Source organism: Malaclemys terrapin, chromosome 23, assembly GCF_027887155.1.
Source record: "Malaclemys terrapin pileata isolate rMalTer1 chromosome 23, rMalTer1.hap1, whole genome shotgun sequence".
In the NCBI taxonomy this organism is placed as follows: domain Eukaryota; kingdom Metazoa; phylum Chordata; order Testudines; family Emydidae; genus Malaclemys; species Malaclemys terrapin.
Genome location: NC_071527.1, coordinates 4,410,713 through 4,427,873, shown reverse-complemented (window position 1 = coordinate 4,427,873; position 17,161 = coordinate 4,410,713). Strand labels below are relative to the sequence as shown.

Here is a 17,161-nt window from a genome sequence, read left to right as displayed (position 1 = left end):
ATCACAGTACAGCATATGCAAACCAGATTCTCGCCAGAATTGTACTGCGGAGTCTCAAATAACAGCTGTACTGAAGCAAAGCCATTTTAACATAACTGATTCGGTTCTTTAAAAAAAAGTCACCATTGGTTGTGCATTTGTTAATATTTGTGCATTGGTATTAACATCTGGATCAAGTCTCAGTTCAGGAAACCATGTAAGCGTGTGCTTAATTTTAAACACATCCTTAACTCCTTTTGAAGTCAATGTATAGTATTTAAGTGCTTTCTTGAATCAGGACCTCAGAGAGAACTGCCTACATAATATCATGTTTGCTGAGTTCCTCTACAAAATAGATTTGTTACTAATTAGTACTAAATATCATGTTATGCCAATAGAGATGGGATAGTCTAGTTTAGCTTATTTTCATTCCAGAAACATTTTTGTGTACAGAAATAGGATGCAGAATTAAGGGTAGCCCCCCAAAAATTTCAAATAGTATTTACACATTTTAAAAAATGCATCTCTTGTAAATTGTGATATATAAATTCACATATATCCTGAAATGTATTTTAGAGGCACATTTTGAATATCTTATGGTGAACTCAAAAATAATGCATTTTAGGGCAGTAATTTAAAATTAATCCAATAGCTTCTCTGTAAAGAGAAACAGACGTCGTAATTCTTTCTAATTGATCCTAGATGTGAAAGAATAAGGTACAAATAATTCTTCTTTATCGGACCATTTGTTGTTTGTTTTTAAGAGGCACCAGCAATTGAGACATGCCTTTTTTCCCCTTATTCCTGCTTACAGATAAGAAAGAAGTTACAATTTATCCAATTATACATTTTAAAACATCCACAATGCAAGATAATAACATACTTTGTGTTCTTTTGTAATGAGTCAAAACTAGCTGTAATTGGCCCATAAGTTGGCTTGCTTTGAAAAACTGCAAATATTGCATCTGTGCTTTTAATGAGGTATATAGTTAAAAGAGATATTTGTGTTCCTTTTATTTATGGAGTGACAAAGTTCAAGTTGCAACCGAGTTTCCTTTAGAAGCCTGATCTCTCCCCCCTGCCACCTAAAATCTACAAAAAAATCATATCTGCCTCAAATTTGGTAGGTTAGATCTGAAACTGAGGTAGAATTCTTGTACAAAATTTGAAGTGAACTGGACAAAGGTTTCCTGAATGATCACACTAAAAAAATACAGGTGCTCAATAGAACTCAGAAAGTCTTCTTTTATATATATATATTACCACTTCAATAAAAATAATCAGTTCATCACTTTCCTGGGTGTGATTATTATCTATTTACTTGATGATGTTCTTGTTGCTGAGCAAAACCAATAAAGACAGTCCCTGCCTCATGTAGAATACAGTCTCAAAGTCAAAATTCACACCTAAATTGAGTGACTGTGAAGTAACGTTAGGAATTAATTTGGCTCCCTGTGGTTTAGAGGTAGCTTGCTTCTAGGCTTATATGGTCCCCATTACCGTAAACCCGCCACACTCTTTAATGTATTACACAACACCTCTGTGAGGTCAGGCACTATTACTGAGGCTCACAGCAAGGAGACTTGCCCATCATAGAACTACAAAAGTTTTTTTTTCTTCTGCTGATAATAGCTCACCTTAATTCATTACCCTTGTTACAGTTGGTATGGCAACACCCATTTTTTCATGTTCTCTGTGTATATATATTTTCCTACTGTATCTTCCACTGCATGCATCCGATGAAGTGGGTTTTAGCCCACAAAAGCTTATGCTCAAATAAATTTGTTAGAACTGAACCTCGAGAGGTCATCTCGTTCAGTCCCCTGCACTCATGGCAGGACTAAGTATTATCTAGACCATCCCTGACAGGTGTTTGTCTAACCTGCTCTTTAAAATCTCCAATGATGGAGATTCCACAACCTCCCTCGGCAATTTATTCCAGTGTTTAACCACCCTGACAGTTAGGAAGTTTTTCCTAATGTCCAACCTAAACCTCCCTTGCTGCAATTTAAGCCCATTGCTTCTTGTCCTATTTTCAGAGGTTAAGAAGAACAATTTTTCTCTCTCCTCCTCGTAACAAACTTTTACGTACTTGAAAACTGTTACCATGTCCCCCCTCTGTCTTCTCTTCTCCAGATGAAACAAATCCAATGATGCACAATATTTAATTTCCTTGGGACTGCATTGCTTGGGAGTGGATACATTTTATTCTCTTCATCAGGCATTTTAAGTACACGCACAGATCTCTCCCACAGCACTCACTGTATCGGAAATCAAAGTGTGTATGAGCACAGGTCTGACTCGGGGCATATAGGCCTGTAGGTAGGTTCAAGAGGCCAGCCAGGATGTCCTTATAAAATAATGGTACAACAGTGATACTCAGATAAGGCTCGGGAGCCGCAAGGAGCTCTTTAATGTGTCTCTGCAGCAGATGATATTAAAACACCCTCTGCCTTAATTATTAACCAATCAGAATGTTTTTACTATGTCGTTAACCATTTGTAGGACACTTGGTCCGTCTAGAGCAACTACTGTGGTTCTTTTGGGTAATGTTGATCATGAATTTGGCTCCTGAACTATAATAGTCAGGACAGGCCTTCTGGAGGGACAGCCAGACCACAAGCCGCTTCTGGTCCCGCTAGGTGTCCTCTGATTGACTGCAGGGAAAGGATAAGAAGCAAATATACTAACATTGGAAGGCAGGCTTCTTTGCATATTGTGCTTGGAGCGTGCTAGTAATGAGAGTAACAGTACTACACAATAAAGTGTAGCTCTTGCAACATTACTCTTGCAAAGCACGGAAGGGACCTGCAATAATTGTGCTATTCCTCCCTGAGCCAAACCCCTGCTTTAAAGTATATCTTCAAGGTTTCCAGTACCTTGATGGAAGACCTGCCCCCCGACAGCTAATTTGCTGGCCCCTTCTTTCATGGTACAGTATAGTTTTGTTTTTATAACAAGTAGTTTCGTTTTTATAAGAAGGGCGGTGGGTAGGGTTGCTACCTCTGAGGTACAAAAAACCAGGACATCCGGGAAGATCCTGATCCCATAACACTGGACACCTGGCAGTGTGTCCTGAGCAGCGTTACAAATTTCCCAGGACAGGTACCTGGGAAAAACGTGAATGGGAGGCAACCTTAGTGGTGCTCAAATTTCCAGGTCCAAGCTACGCCCTATAAGAGAGCCAGGTAAGGTGGGGAAACAGTCAGAGTCCTTTACCCTGCCCCCAGGTGGCTAATGTGAATGCTATTATTAATGTATTAATTTATTATTATTAAATGCTGCATTAGGCTTTTGATGAGGGAGACTGGGAGGAACGAATCAGCAAGTCAGGACTACTTCTCTGAGCTGTGTCGGGGGGACTTGCTGCATGACCTTGGTGGGGGGCAGTGGTTTCACACACCCTTCCCACCCATTCCTTAGAGTCCCCCCCCCCCCCCCCACTGGGCTCCATTAATCTCATGTTTGCCAAGTGCTGGGAGGGGAAACGCAAAGTGTCTTATACAAAAGGGGCACTTTTCAGGTTGGGGTGGGGGGGTTAGACAGGGAGATTTTGGGGGGAGGGAGGGTTGTACAGGAGGGGGGGGGTCCCTGCGCCCCCTCGAGGCCGCGGCCCGCTCTACAGCCTGCGGGATGCGGCAAAGGCCTTTGCATAAATTATGTTCATGACGCAGCAGCTAAAAAAATCCAAGTAACCAAAAAATCCCCCCCACCCCCCCCAAACGGGGGCCCGGGGCTGGGGCGGCTGCAAGCGGGGGAGGCCCGGTGCAGAGCCCCGGGGGTCTCGGTGCAAGGGCTGGGCTGGGCTGGGCAGGCGGAGGGGGGGCTGCCGCCTCCTTCCCCCCACCCCCCCTTTGTGTGCAGCAGCCTCCGCTCCGCTGCTGTGAGATGAATTGTTAATTATTCCCAGCAAAAAAGCGGCTCGGAGCCCCGGCCCGAGCGGGGGGCGAGCGGGTGCCGGCGCGGTGAGTGCGGGGCCCGGGAGAGGGGGTGCGGTGGGGCCGCTGCGGGGCGGGCAGGGGGGGCGGGGGGGACCCGGTTCGGTGAATATGCAATGGTCTTAATTAGCATAATTTATATATTTATGATAAAGAGAAAAACAGGGGCCGGGGCCGCTGCGAGCGGGGGAGACGGGGCCGGGGGAGCCCGGGGATCGGGGGAGACGGGGCCGCGGGAGCCCGGGGACACTGGGTCGTGGGGAGACGGGGATTGAGGGACCTGGGGGTGGGGGGAAGACAGAGGAGCCGGGGTTAAGGGGAGCTCCGGGGGTCGGGGAGATCTGGAGGAGCCAGGGAGTGGGGGGAGAGCCCGGGAGGCTGGGGAGAGCCCGGAGTTGGGATCGGGGCCCCCCGGGGTCGGGAGCTGAGGGGGTTCCGGGGTTGGGGGGAGCCCCATGGATCGGAGCGACCCCGGGGGTCGGGCGCTGAGGGGACCCGGAGATCGGAGGAGCCAGAGGCTGGGGGTGTCAGGGGCTTGGGGAGCCGGGGTCAGGGGGAGCCCCGGGGGCTGGGAGAACCGCGGGATCGGAGGCGCCAGGGGCTGGGGGCGCCCCGGGGATCGGGGGCTGGGGGACCCGGGGATCGGAGGCGCCAGGGGCTGGGGGCGCCCCGGGGATCGGGGGCTGGGGGGACCCGGGGATCGGGGGCGCCAGGGGCTGGGGGCGCCCCGGGGATCGGGGGCTGGGGGGACCCGGGGATCGGAGGGGCTGGGGGCGCCCCGGGGATCGGGGGGACCCGGGGATCGGAGGAGCCGGGGGCTGGGGGATAGCGGGGAAGGGATCAAGGTAGGAGCGGCCCGAATCGGGCAGCGGGGGCCGGGCAGTGCCCGCCCCGGGGGGCGCTGTGCTGTAGGCGGCGAGCGCACGGCGGGGCCTGGGGGGGTCTTAGGCTGCATTGGGGGCTGCGGAGGCCCCGGCCTGGGGGAGCAGCTGCCGGGGCCGGGCCATGGGGCTGAGCTGCCGGATTGGGAGGGAGACGCGGTGCGGGGGCTTCTCCTCCCTGCCGGGCTCTGGCACATGCCTGGCTAGGTGGGGTGGGGCTGCCCCCTGCACTTGGTCCCTGGAGCCCCCCTGCGCTGGGTGCTGGACCCCCCTGGGTGGCTGGGGAGGGGCCGCCCCTGAGGTTGAGGAATATGTTACTGGGGCTAATTGCTACAAACTGAGGGGTTTGTATTATCTCTGTCCAGGACCCCCCCTTAAGCATTCCCTGAGCTAGGTGCCCCTGCAGGGAGAGGGGCTCAGAGTCAGAGAGAAGTGCCTCCCAGGGAAGTGCCGCTATGCCTAACTCTGCCTCTGCCATGCTGGTGACCTTCGGCAAGTCAGGTCACCTCCCTGCCTCCGTTTCCCCGTCCGTAAAATGGGCACAAATGATACTGACCTCCTTTGTAAAGCACTTTGAGGTCTCCTGATGAAAAGCGCTAGATGAAAGGTGGGTATTATTGCGATTGCTAATTCGCACCAGAGCAATGGAGGATAATGGTGAATTTGACAGCACCCTGAACAGCGGTGGTCAGTACAACAGACACCCCAGTAGCCAAATACGTGGTTTTTCACTGGGGCCTTTAGGCATTACTCCAATACAAATAAATATGAATTACCAAAGGGAACGAAAACAAAAGATTCTGGAGTTTTATATATTATATAAAATATACGCCACATTTTTACCTTGAAGGTACATTTCTTTGCAGTAATTGTAGCCACAAGTTCCCTTAATCAGCAGTTCCCGGGGGGAGAGGAAGGGAGAGGGAAGGGAGAGGGTGTCCTGCTTTGAGCAGGGGGTTGGACTAGATGACCTCCTGAGGTCCCTTCCACCCCTGATATTCTATGAGTCTATGATTTTCTTAAGGCTGCATTGGCCGGGCTTTGTATAGGGAAAGAGGTGAGCTCCATGTTCTCGTCCCCTCAAGATGCCAACCTGGTACAGCCAGCGCTTCTAATGGTAACGATTGTACTTGCTTGTGACAGGGTATTAGGATGCAGGCTGCCCTTCCCCCATAGACAGCACTGACAGGTTAGAGATGGAAAGAAGGAGCAGGCTGACCCAGAGGCGGATTGAGTAAACGGATTCTTTATTCCGTTACTTGTTCCCCTCGACCCAGTTGTCGAGTAAGCCCCAAGTTAATCACGTCACACTCGTTTATCTAAGTTAATCTGTAAATGCTCACATTTACTACAACGCCCCCCCAATCCTTATTTAATAATATGAACGCCCATATAATGAATATTAATAGCTATATACTGAATATAATTATACCCGCCCCTGTTTACTGTTTACAGCATTAAGCATATGCTATCGACATTTTTACCTTGAAGGTACATTTCTTTGCAGTAATTGTAGCCACAAGTTCCCTTACTCAGCAGTTCCCAGGGGAGGGAGGAAGCGAGAGGGTGACCAGTCAGCAAGTGTGAAAAATCGGGACAGGGGGTGGGGGGTAATAGGAGCCTATATAAGAAAAAGACCCCAAAATTGGGACTGTCCCTATAAAATCGGGACATCTGGTCATCCTAGAGGGGCCATGACCCCGAGCTGGGAGAGGAAGGGAGAGGGGAGATAACACTTCTTCACACAAAGGGGATCCTTCAGACAACCATGTTCCTTATCCAGCTGCAACGCTTATCTATCCTTAACATGCAGAAGGGAAGGGAAAAGAATGGTAACTTTATCAAGCGAAGAAACAGTGCTTGTCTGTGCCTCACTCCCTATTACCATGATAGCGGCTACCCAGGTCTTTACTTAACCCTGACATACCCCAGCATTATATATTAAAGGCTTTAAATACTAATAGACCTTGACCAGGAAACACCTGTTGAGACAGATGTCCTGACAGCTCCCTGCCAGTGGGGGGCGATCAGAGGCATGGAAATGCCCGGGAATATTTTATTTGACACACTCAGCAGTGTGACCTCCCATCCCAGGCTCCAAGGAGCTGGCTTTATTCTCTGCCTCACTTTTTGCAGTAAATGTTTTTGTGCATGAAATATTAAGAAGCAACCAGTCGATTTTTCTCACGCATCACAAATACGCACTTGGTGGTGGTAGTTTTACCACCTTTACTGAATAGGCGTTGGTTGGGGAGGGAATGTTAGGTGTCTGCAATATTACTCCGGTGCCACCCTGTTGGAAAGCTGCAAGATGTGCATTTTTTTAGGTTAGGCTTGCTTGGTAGGTGACATATTTTTATGTTTGCAGGTCCTACCGGAAACAATATTACAAACTTCCTTCACAACTGCTAGACTGAGTTTATGGTTAATGTACTAGACTGGGATTCAGGAGATCTGAGTTCAGTGCCTAGCCCAGCAATAGGCTTCTCATCTGACCTTGGGCGATTCACTTAATCTCTCAACACCCTATCAGTAAAACAAAGATAGTAATACTTCCCTCCCTCTCAGGAGCAAATAATGTATGTGCAGTCCGGAGATACTTGTAAACAAATAAATACGGCTTCCAAGACCGCACTGACCGAATTCAGGAAGATGTCAAGCAAACATATTATTTGCATTTGTATTACAGTAGAACCTTTGTGCTGGGTGCCGGACAAACCCATAGGGAGAGAGTTTTTGCCCTGAAGAGCTTACAATCAAAATAGACGAAGGGTAGGAGGGAAAAGAAAGTCACAGGGCGATTAAGTAATTTGCCCCAGGTCATCCAGCAGGTCGATGACAGAGCTAGGAACAGATCTCCTAATCCAGTGGGTCGCACTGTCTCTCTAATAGAGCATCGTCCTTATTTCGAAGGTTGCAGGGATTGTAACAAGTGAAAAGCAGGGAAAACAAAAGTTTATTTTAAAAGTTCTAAGAAGGTTTGGCAAATAACTGAGAGTTAAACCCAGAAATTGGCAGACGTTATTGGGTCACCTCTGGCTTTTTTTTATTTTTAACGTATTTAGTAAAATGTTCTGGATGCAGACGCAAGCTCCCTGTTCGTTACTCACTGCTCTACTTGCCTTGAAATGGGAAGGGCAAGTGTTTTGGTAAATGGATTGGCAGGTTGTCTCTGGCTTTCCTTGACGTACCTTGGAGTCTGCCCATGTGCAGTCGACTGCAGGATCAGGGCTAAAAAACTGCCAACAAACTACTGGCAAATGCAAGTGACCTCTAGTTCCTCTGCACAGATGCCAGCAAGTATGTCAACGTAAAATGAGGCATTCTTGCGGATGGGGGGGGGAAGCTCTTTAAAGTTTGCAGAAGCTGCACGTGCTTTGCAGACATGAATTCCCTCTTGTGATTTCTTCACTCCTGAAACTCAGCTCGAAGCCGCGGTTCATTACAGGCAGCCCTACGGCCCACAGCTATTTGTCTCAAAGTACATTTAACAGTAACCAATTTGTAATTCGTTCTGCTGACGAAACTGTCATATTAGGTCAGCCGAGCAGCCTGATCTGATGACAGCCCACTTTATAGCAGCCCAGTACAGATTTTCATAGATTTAAGGTAGCGTTGGAGCGGCTGTCCTTTATGTGTCACAAATTAATTTTCATTGATTTGGCCGGTGGAGTTAGCTGGCCTGGCCCAGCCCTGGCACAAGCTTTCCAGGAAAGGGGCTCACTCCTCTTGTAGAAGATAGTAACGGAGAGCCTTGGGGAGTTGCCATATGCTGCAAAGTTATCCCGGTGGCAGAAATCTCTGTCTTCGAAGATAGTATCTTAGTGTAGCCGTGTTAGTCTGTATCCACAAAAACAATGAGGAGTCCGGTGGCACCTTAAAGACTAACAGATTTATTTGGGCATAAGCTTTTGTGGGTAAAATCCCCAGTTCTTCAGATGCACGGAATCCATCTCTGATCAGAGGCTGTCTTTGGTTTTTCATTTCCCCCTCCCACCCCCCCAAAATTTTTAGGAGTTTAAAAATGGCCATAAAACTTCACTCAGAAATGTGCCAAGCAGGGCGCATTCCCTGGGGAGCAAATGCACATTTTCAGAAGCATTGGTTTGGCCGTTTTTAAGTTCCCAAGCATGGAACTGAAGTCCCCTCCCCCCCATTATATAAAGTGGATTTTGGTCGTGGTTTTATTTTTGCCTTCAGAAAGGGGAATCCAGTTTTGTTTCAGCAAACGGTTGGGGGCTGCCTTATAATGGTCACTTGTAGAACAGTTGCGCCATATAGCTGAAGCTTAGTTACATTAAGACCACTTTGCACTGTTCTGGTGCAAATGGGGATTTCAAATGAGCATACGTTACATTGACTTGCACTTTCCGGCCTCCTTGGAGAGCCACGGTGATGGGAAGGGGCATTACTGTAAATGAGAATCAAGCCATGCCGGTTGCTCTGGGAATAAGTCTTGTGCTACATTAAGGGATGAGTATGGGTGCTGGAAGTTTGCCCTGCTGCCATGCCTAGATGTGTGTGTATGTTTCTCGCCTCACGAGTAAACATGGTTTTGAGTCGAGTTAGGCACCATGCTGCAGAGAAAAGGACCAGCATCCTGTCCACTTGTCATATGCTGTTCCTGGCCCTGCCACTGGCCCGCTGTGTGACCATGGGCAAGTCACGTCACCGCCCCCTACCTCAGTTTTCCCATCTGTAAAATGGAAATAATGATATTGACTGCCTCTGTGAAGTGGAGCTCTACTGATGAAAAGTGCTGGTTTATTATATTAGAGTGAGGCTGGAAAGGATTAATTGGACAAGTACCCAAAATGTGATTTCAGTGGGAGCTAGGGTGTCTAAATACCTCTGAGAATCTCAGCCGAAGTGCAGAAGTCACTTTTTAAAAATGGGACTTGTGCTCCTAAATGACTTAGGAACTTTGGAAATTGTTGCCCATAATCCCCATTTATATGACAGACTGTAACTGACGTGAGCATCTGCCTTGGAGCAAGATTGGCTTGTTTATTTTTATGACTATCTCCTCCCGAGCCTCTGGAGGTTTTTCGCCTTCCTCCGCAGCATGGGGCAGGGATCTCTAGCAGGAGGGTCTCTGCCGATTGAAGTCACCTAAAACAGGATTGGGGACTTCAACAGCAGAGTCCAGGGAAGGGGTAGGGACGGTTTTATGGCCTGCAGCATGCAGGGGGTCAGACTAGATGATCATAATGGTCCCTTCTGACCTTAAAGTCTATGAGTCTATGAGTCTATGAGATAGAATTACACTAAACTGGGATTTAAGACTGAGGTGCTTTTCATTTTCTACCTGGACACTGCTTCAGACTGTAAGAAGCAACGTGTGATTCAGCCATACTAAAAGGGGGCCTTTCCTCTAGGGGTCTGATGCTGTAATTGAATCTGTCTCTCTGGGGACCTGATTCCAGGATCAGTGCCTAGATCAGAACCGTAGGAAGACTGGGTGAGTGGACTGAAAAGGAGTCCAGGGTTTGTGTGCTCCTGAGGTCTAGTGTTCTTTCTGCCAGTGATTCATTGTGTGATGCTAGACAAGTTACACCTTCTGCCTCAGTTTCCCCTTCAGTAAAATATGGTTGGTAATATTTGCCTTCCTCCGAGAAGGTTGTGAGGCTAATTGTAAAGTGCTTTGAGATTCTTAGAGGAAAAGGTTGGGTCGAAATGCAAACAAAGGTTTTGGGGTTTGGGGGGGGGAGGCCGTTGGGGGGAGGAATTAATTACAAAACCAGGTTGAAATGTCCGTAATATTTTGAAAACAAATATGAACGGAAAAGAGGCAGATTAAACGTGAGGCACAACATTTGTGCTTGGACCCATGTGATGATGAATGGCTTTTTATGATTAAATGCAGGTTTTAATTTAATTAAATTGCAGTTTAGACCTTTACTTGGCCTCATTGGAAAAGAAAATGTTTGTGGTCTCTCTGAGTTCAAGTTTGTCCATTTAATTGATCTTTCAAGAGATACAAATGTAACCAGTCTGGAAGATACAACAATCTCTGCAGACCACTTAAACAGTGAGAATAAAGGCCTGTCTGCAGGGAGAAATTGACCAGAATAGCTGTTGTGAAATAAACTACTCTACAAAAGCAGTTCTGGTCAGTTTCCTCATGTAGACAAGCATTTAGTCACATACAAGTGAAATAACCTTTTACTCCATGCATTTTGTGTGGAATGGCTTTACAAATTGGGAACACTACAAAAATGAGAGGCGGATTTTCATTTGGCATGAATCAGCATAATGCTAATGAAGTCCGTGAAACAATGTCGCTTTGCACCAGCCCTAATATGAGCCTGAGTGACTGCGAAATTGCTTTATGAGCTCGATGCTGCAAGATTCTGAGCACTTTGGTCCCAATCTATCAGAGCTCTTCAGCACATGCTTCACTTTAAGCATATGAAATCACCCGCCTTGCTCGATGTTAAAACCATGTGACTTTCTTAAGTGTTTTGCTATGGGGACCAGAGTGCACGATCGAACCCTTAACTCTGGATGGCAGAAGTGAGAGGCCCAGCAGTCTCAAAGCTTCTAATGCCTCATGTCTTATTCTCCTCTAGTGCTATTAACCACTGGTGCAGATATCAGCACCATAATTTTACCCTTTTGTAAGGGGTAACCTCTTTCCCTAGCCCCCTTAATACCGAGCCTCAGTGCATTGCTGCTGTCCATTTTCCATTCAGTGTGTGCATGCTATAACCCACAGTTGTACTCAGGATACACTCCCCGATGGGTTAGCACTGGTCTAACGGGACAGGAAGTGGTGGTCGGCAATGGGGTAACCAGAGCCTTGCCTTGGCCTAGTGAAGTGGTGTAGTGTCCCAGAAGGTTGGGGCTAGTTGCCTTACAGTAGAACCCAGGGACCATTTCAGATTGGTAGGGAAGACGGTTCAGATTCTCCATGCCTCAGTTTCTCCATCTGTAAAATGGGGATGATGGTGCTGACTTCCTTTGTAAAGTGCTTTGAAAGTTACGGACGACAAGAACTCTTATTATCATTAGTTATTATTCCCTTTGCTTGCAGGCTCATGGGCCCCTCCCGGTGGAGTCCAAACTTGCTCCCATCAAATCAATGGGAACTTTGTCATTACCTCCAACAGAAACAGAATTCAGTTGGTAATATTGGTATTTCTGCGGCACTCCCCACTTTAGTACCTGAGCATATAACACACCTCAGTGCAGGAGCTCTCACCGTACTCCGATGAGGATGGGCATTCATTTTTCAAAGGTATTTAAGGCACCTAAAGATGCAGATAGGTGCTTAGTGGGATTTCTAAAAGGCTCATAGCACGTTACTCCTCTAATTTCCATTGATTTCTCTGGGAGTTGAGGACCCAATCTGCTTTGGTGTTTTTGAAGACAACGCTAGGTACCTATCTGTGTCCGTAGATCATAGAATCATAGAATATCAGGGTTGGAAGGGACCTCAGGAGGTCATCTAGTCCAACCCCCTGCTCACAGCAGGACCAATCCCCAACTAAATCATCCTAGCCAGGGCTTTGTCAAGCCTGACCTTAAAAACTTCTAAGGAAGGAGATTCCACCACTAACCCATTCCAGTGCTTCACCACCCTCCTAGTGAAATAATGTTTCCTAATATCCAACCTAGACCTCCCCCACTGCAACTTGAGACCATTGCTCCTTGTTCTGTCATCTGCCACCACTGAGAACAGCCGAGCTCCATCCTCTTTGGAACCCTCCTTCAGGTAGTTGACAGCAGCTATCAAATCCCCCCTCATTCTTCTCTTCTGCAGACTAAATAATCCCAGTTCCCTCAGCCTCTCCTCATAAGTCATGTGCTCCAGACCCCTAATCATTTTTGTTGCCCTCCGCTGGACTCTTTCCAATTTTTCCACATCCTTCTTGTAGTGTGGGGCCCAAAACTGGACACAGTACTCCAGATAAGGCCTCACCAATGCCGAATAGAGAGCATAAATACCTTTGAAAATCTGGCTCTTCGGGCTTCTCACCTGTGGCATGTTTGTTCAAAGTGAGATTCCCACTGGAATAGGATCCAGGCAGTCACATCTCTGACTCATCAGCACTAGTAATTAACACAACAGTTATATTCACAGTGAAAACTGGAGTGTCGTAAATCATCTTCTCCCTCTCTTTTCCAATTCTTTTTTATTAGTAGTAGTAGTAGTATTATTAGTTTGTACATTTCATTTCCTCGTCACCATCTGTTGTGAAATGGCGGTTTTCGTGCTGCGTGCACTTAACACCACCATCTGGGCAAATGATTTGTCCCATTAATTGCAAAAATGTGCGAAGAAGCAAACTGAAATGGTACGACACACTCGCGGAACGTCTGCTAAACGAGAGCCAGCCCGCGAGGAAATCCAAGCCACGCCACAGAACTGCATTGAGCTTGACATTATGAAATGTCTGTTTAATCGTCCATCACGCTAATTGGTCTCTTTGCACAGCACTGAGAGAGAGCTCGGCTTCTCTTCTCTGCCCATTATTTGACTCTGCCGCAGTGGGGAGGCCTGAAAAGATCTAAGTATCCTGCTCTGATAAATACAGTAACTAGAACCTGATTAGTGTGTCCTGTTCAGTCTTGTTAGAATATACCTGCGATTCTGAAAAGTGGCTCTTCAGCTTGTTTTGTTGCTGTAGATCTGTGCAGAGATAAACTTCCTATAAGCCACAAGTATGTTTCCCATCTCACGGTGCTCTTTGCTGCAGTTTTTCGTGTTACTTTGATCAGCAAAACTCCAAGGCTCTGTTGAAAGATGCTTTTTTTTTTAATCCTCTGCAAACTTTGAAGACGGCGGCTTGCACTAAACTTCATTCGAATGTACACAAAGGCCATTTTATACCTCTCTGGCAGTGCAAAGGCGCCGTAAAGTGTATGTAACTGTAAAAGATTATGCTGTTTTTTAAACACTCCATTATGCCGATGGGCCTCCTTGGGAAAGCGCATGGGATCTTGTTTGTTTTTTCACCGTTTCCTGGAGACGTTCCTAAAATGCACAAACAGGAGGGATGTGACTGGGGAGCAGATGAATACCCTTGGGAGGACCAAGGGAGCTGGGGCATTTTCAGCACCGAGCCTTCTTATTTTGCAGCCTAGCGAGTGAAATCATAGAAGCTGATCACGCTGAAGAATTTGCCCAGCTCCGTATGGGAGGCAAGTGCACAAAACCCTCCCATCTCTTCCCAAGATTGTGCTTTGCCCAAAGCCGAAAAGCAAATGAGTACCCAGCATTAGAACTCAGAATTTCCTGGGTTCTGCTCTTGTGATTTTTCTAGCAGTCCAACTAATAACTGCTCAGTCCCATCTCCTGCCAAGAATGACACTCACTCAGTCACTAGAGAGTGTGTTTGGAATTATACCTTTCCTTAAACAGCTGTTCCTGGCGTGAGCATTCACTGCAAAGGAAAGTTGCAATGGAGCACAGATGTCTGCTTATTTTTTAAATACGTTCTGGCTTTTTAGGACTATGTCCACTGAATATCAAACAGTCTCCCCGTGGGTGCCCAGCCCCGCCTCAATTTTGACCATTTTTGATGTATTTTTAAAAATATAACGATCTTACATTTTGGAACGAAAAGTCGTTTTGACAGGTTCAGAACTTTATAGTCGAGGGGAAAAATTTGTCGAGACTGGCCTCCCTTTCCCGGGAAAAGCTTTGGCTTCATTCAATGGGCAATTTCCGATGAAAACGTTTTCCATCAAAAAATTCCCAATCCGCTTTATTGCGCTGTGAGAGACGCAACACCTGGCTCTTGATGGCAGACTCCCAGCGAGGGTGCAATGCATGAAGGAAGGTTCCCCAGGAATCAGCAGCTGCATTTCTCTGAGGGGTTGTCTACACTGATATAATTTCCAGCTCCAGCAGACATACCTGCGCTAGCTCTGATCAAGCCAGTGAGCTAACAATAGCAGTGTAGCTGCGGCTGGAAATGGGCTAGCCACTCAAAGTGCATACCTAGGATTTCAGATGGGATTGCACGCAGGGCAGCTAGCCCCTCCCACCGCCCATGCAGGTGTGCTATGCTGAATGCTATTTTCCGTATGCTAGCTAGATCGGAGCTAGCGTGGGTGCCTTGTGCCCAAGCTACAAGTTACGCCTCCAGCTGCAGTGTAGACGCACAATAAGGGTCAGTCTGCACACCCGGTTTTTTACCGATTTAACTATATCGGTTTAGAAATCGATGTAGTTAAAGCAGTAAAACCCTTTAGTGTGGACACAGTTATGCCCGCTGGCACAAAGGTGCTTAAAAGGGCTTGTTCACACAGAAAAATGGTGTTGCTTTATACAGGTGTAATTAAAGTGGTACAACCCCCTTAATGTACATGCAGTTCTACAAGTATAAATGTGCTTCTACCAGTATAGTTGGTTCCCACGTGGGAAGGAAACCAGGAGGCCAGTACAAAAGCTCTGCCGGATAGCTATATTGGCAAAGCCTACTGGATGCAGCTTATACCGGCAAAAGGACACTTGAAACCACCTCCCCAAGAAACATAAACTATACCAGCAGAAGGACACTTACAGAGATGAGCTGCGTTTTACACGGGGATTGCTTGTATAGCTTTCAGCGTGGTAGCCGTCTTAGTCTGTATCAGCAAAAACAACGAGGCGTCCTTGTGGCACCTTAGAGACTAACAAATGTATTTGGGCATAAGCTTTCATGGGCTAGAACCCACTTCATCAGATGCATGGAGTGGAAAAAAACCAGTAGGCAGGTGTATATACACAGTGCATGAAAAGATGGGAGTTGCCTTACCAATTGGGGGGTCAGTGCTAACGAGGCAATTCCATTCAAGTGGAAGTGGGCTGTTCTCAACAGTAGAATACCAAGGGAGGAAAAATCACTTTTGTAGTGGTAATGAGGCCAATGTAAACCAGGGTGGGCCATTTCAAACAACTGACAAGAAGGTATGAGGAAATTAGTTTTTGTTGTGACCCATCCACTCCCAGTCTTTATTCAGGCCTAATTTGATGGTGTCCAGTTTGCAAATAAATTCCAGTTCTGCAGTTTCTTGTTGGAGTCTGGTTTTGAAGTTTTTTTGTTGAAGAATGGCCACTTTTAAGTGTGGTATTGAGTTACCGGGGAGACTGAAGTGTTCTCTGACTGGTTTTCTGGATGTTACAATTCTCGACATCTGATTTGTGTCCATTTATTCTTTTGCCTAGAGACTGTCCGGTTTGGCCAATGTACATGTATAGCTGTGTCGGTTAGGAGTGTGAATTTTTAAGCCGGCAAAGCTCTGTAGTGTAGACCTGTCTGGGGAATAGGTTATACATACCAGTATATTAATCAATTAAAAAAAATAACCCCCTTAAATGAAGTTGTTAAATCAGTATGAACACTGTGCATAGAGCAGACCGAAGGTAAAATGACAGGAGTAAGTTTTACAGGTGTAACCATCTTTATATTATTATTATTATTTATTATTTTAGGTATTTTTTATGTATTTTATGTATAGCACCTAGAAACCTCAGTCCTAGCCCTGGACTCCATTGTGCAAGGTGCTGTACAAACACAGAAGGAAAAAAAGACAGGCTCTGCCCCAAAAGAGTAGACGATCACCAGTCTAACCGGATCCAGACCAAGGGATGATACTGATTTAACGCCGTTGGTGTACAATCATGCCCCAACTCTAAGCAGGGAAAACTTTATGACTGTATGTACACCAGGCTGAAGTATCGTGGATGGGATTTTTAAAGGCCTTCAGCATTGGATGGACCCTATTCTAATTGAAGTCAGTAGGAAAATTCTCAGTGGGAGCAGGTTGGGTGAAAATTTCCCCTCTCTGCTGCGTGGGCTGATGAGGTGATACAACATTTCAGGCTGCTTTTCGAAGGTATTTAACAGAAACCCTCCATAAATGAAATATATGCCTGTGCAAACAGCGAACACCCCAGCTTACAACATCCTCAACCCTTTCATTTTTAGATAGATGGATAGATACAGCTGTTCCTGCCGAATTTGTTCAGAAACAGCTTGTTAATTGGTCTCTCTACGCAGCAGCCTTGGTATCGCTCATTGCTGTTTATTCACGTCCTGTGTTTGCAAAGCTGGAAGATTTTACTGCAGATTTAATTATGCCTGTATGCAAAAGAAGTCTCTGTCAAACCGTGTTATTTAATAGCACAGCAGCAACAGAGAAAGCCGGTACAAGGCTTGTCCGTAGGAGAAAGTTGAATCTTTTTAACGAAAGGGGTGAATTTCAATCACTTTGGTGATGCCGGTGCAAACCCCGGTGTGGACTGTGATTTTTGGTTGAAAACGGGCTTATTTAGCTTAAAACGATAAGGAAATTAGAGGAAACTGTTAGAAACCGAAATCAGAGTGTCCAGTTTAACTAACCAGTTCGAATTTGCGTGTAGACAAGGCC

At 46.5% G+C, this 17,161-nt stretch overlaps 1 protein-coding gene across 3 annotated transcripts in view; it reads left to right on the top strand.

The window, feature by feature from the left end:
* The first annotated feature begins 3,077 nt into the window (after positions 1-3,077).
* The window catches only part of POU6F1 (POU class 6 homeobox 1), a 34,870-nt gene continuing 20,786 nt past the window's right edge, over positions 3,078-17,161 (top strand). For 2 of the 3 annotated variants that reach the window (XM_054013223.1, XM_054013221.1), the window contains exon 1: positions 3,739-3,944. The gene's annotated coding sequence lies outside the window, so the exon portion shown is untranslated. Of the gene's footprint in view, positions 3,168-3,738; positions 3,945-17,161 lie in introns of those variants that run through there. The other variant, XM_054013222.1, reaches the window with a different exon arrangement.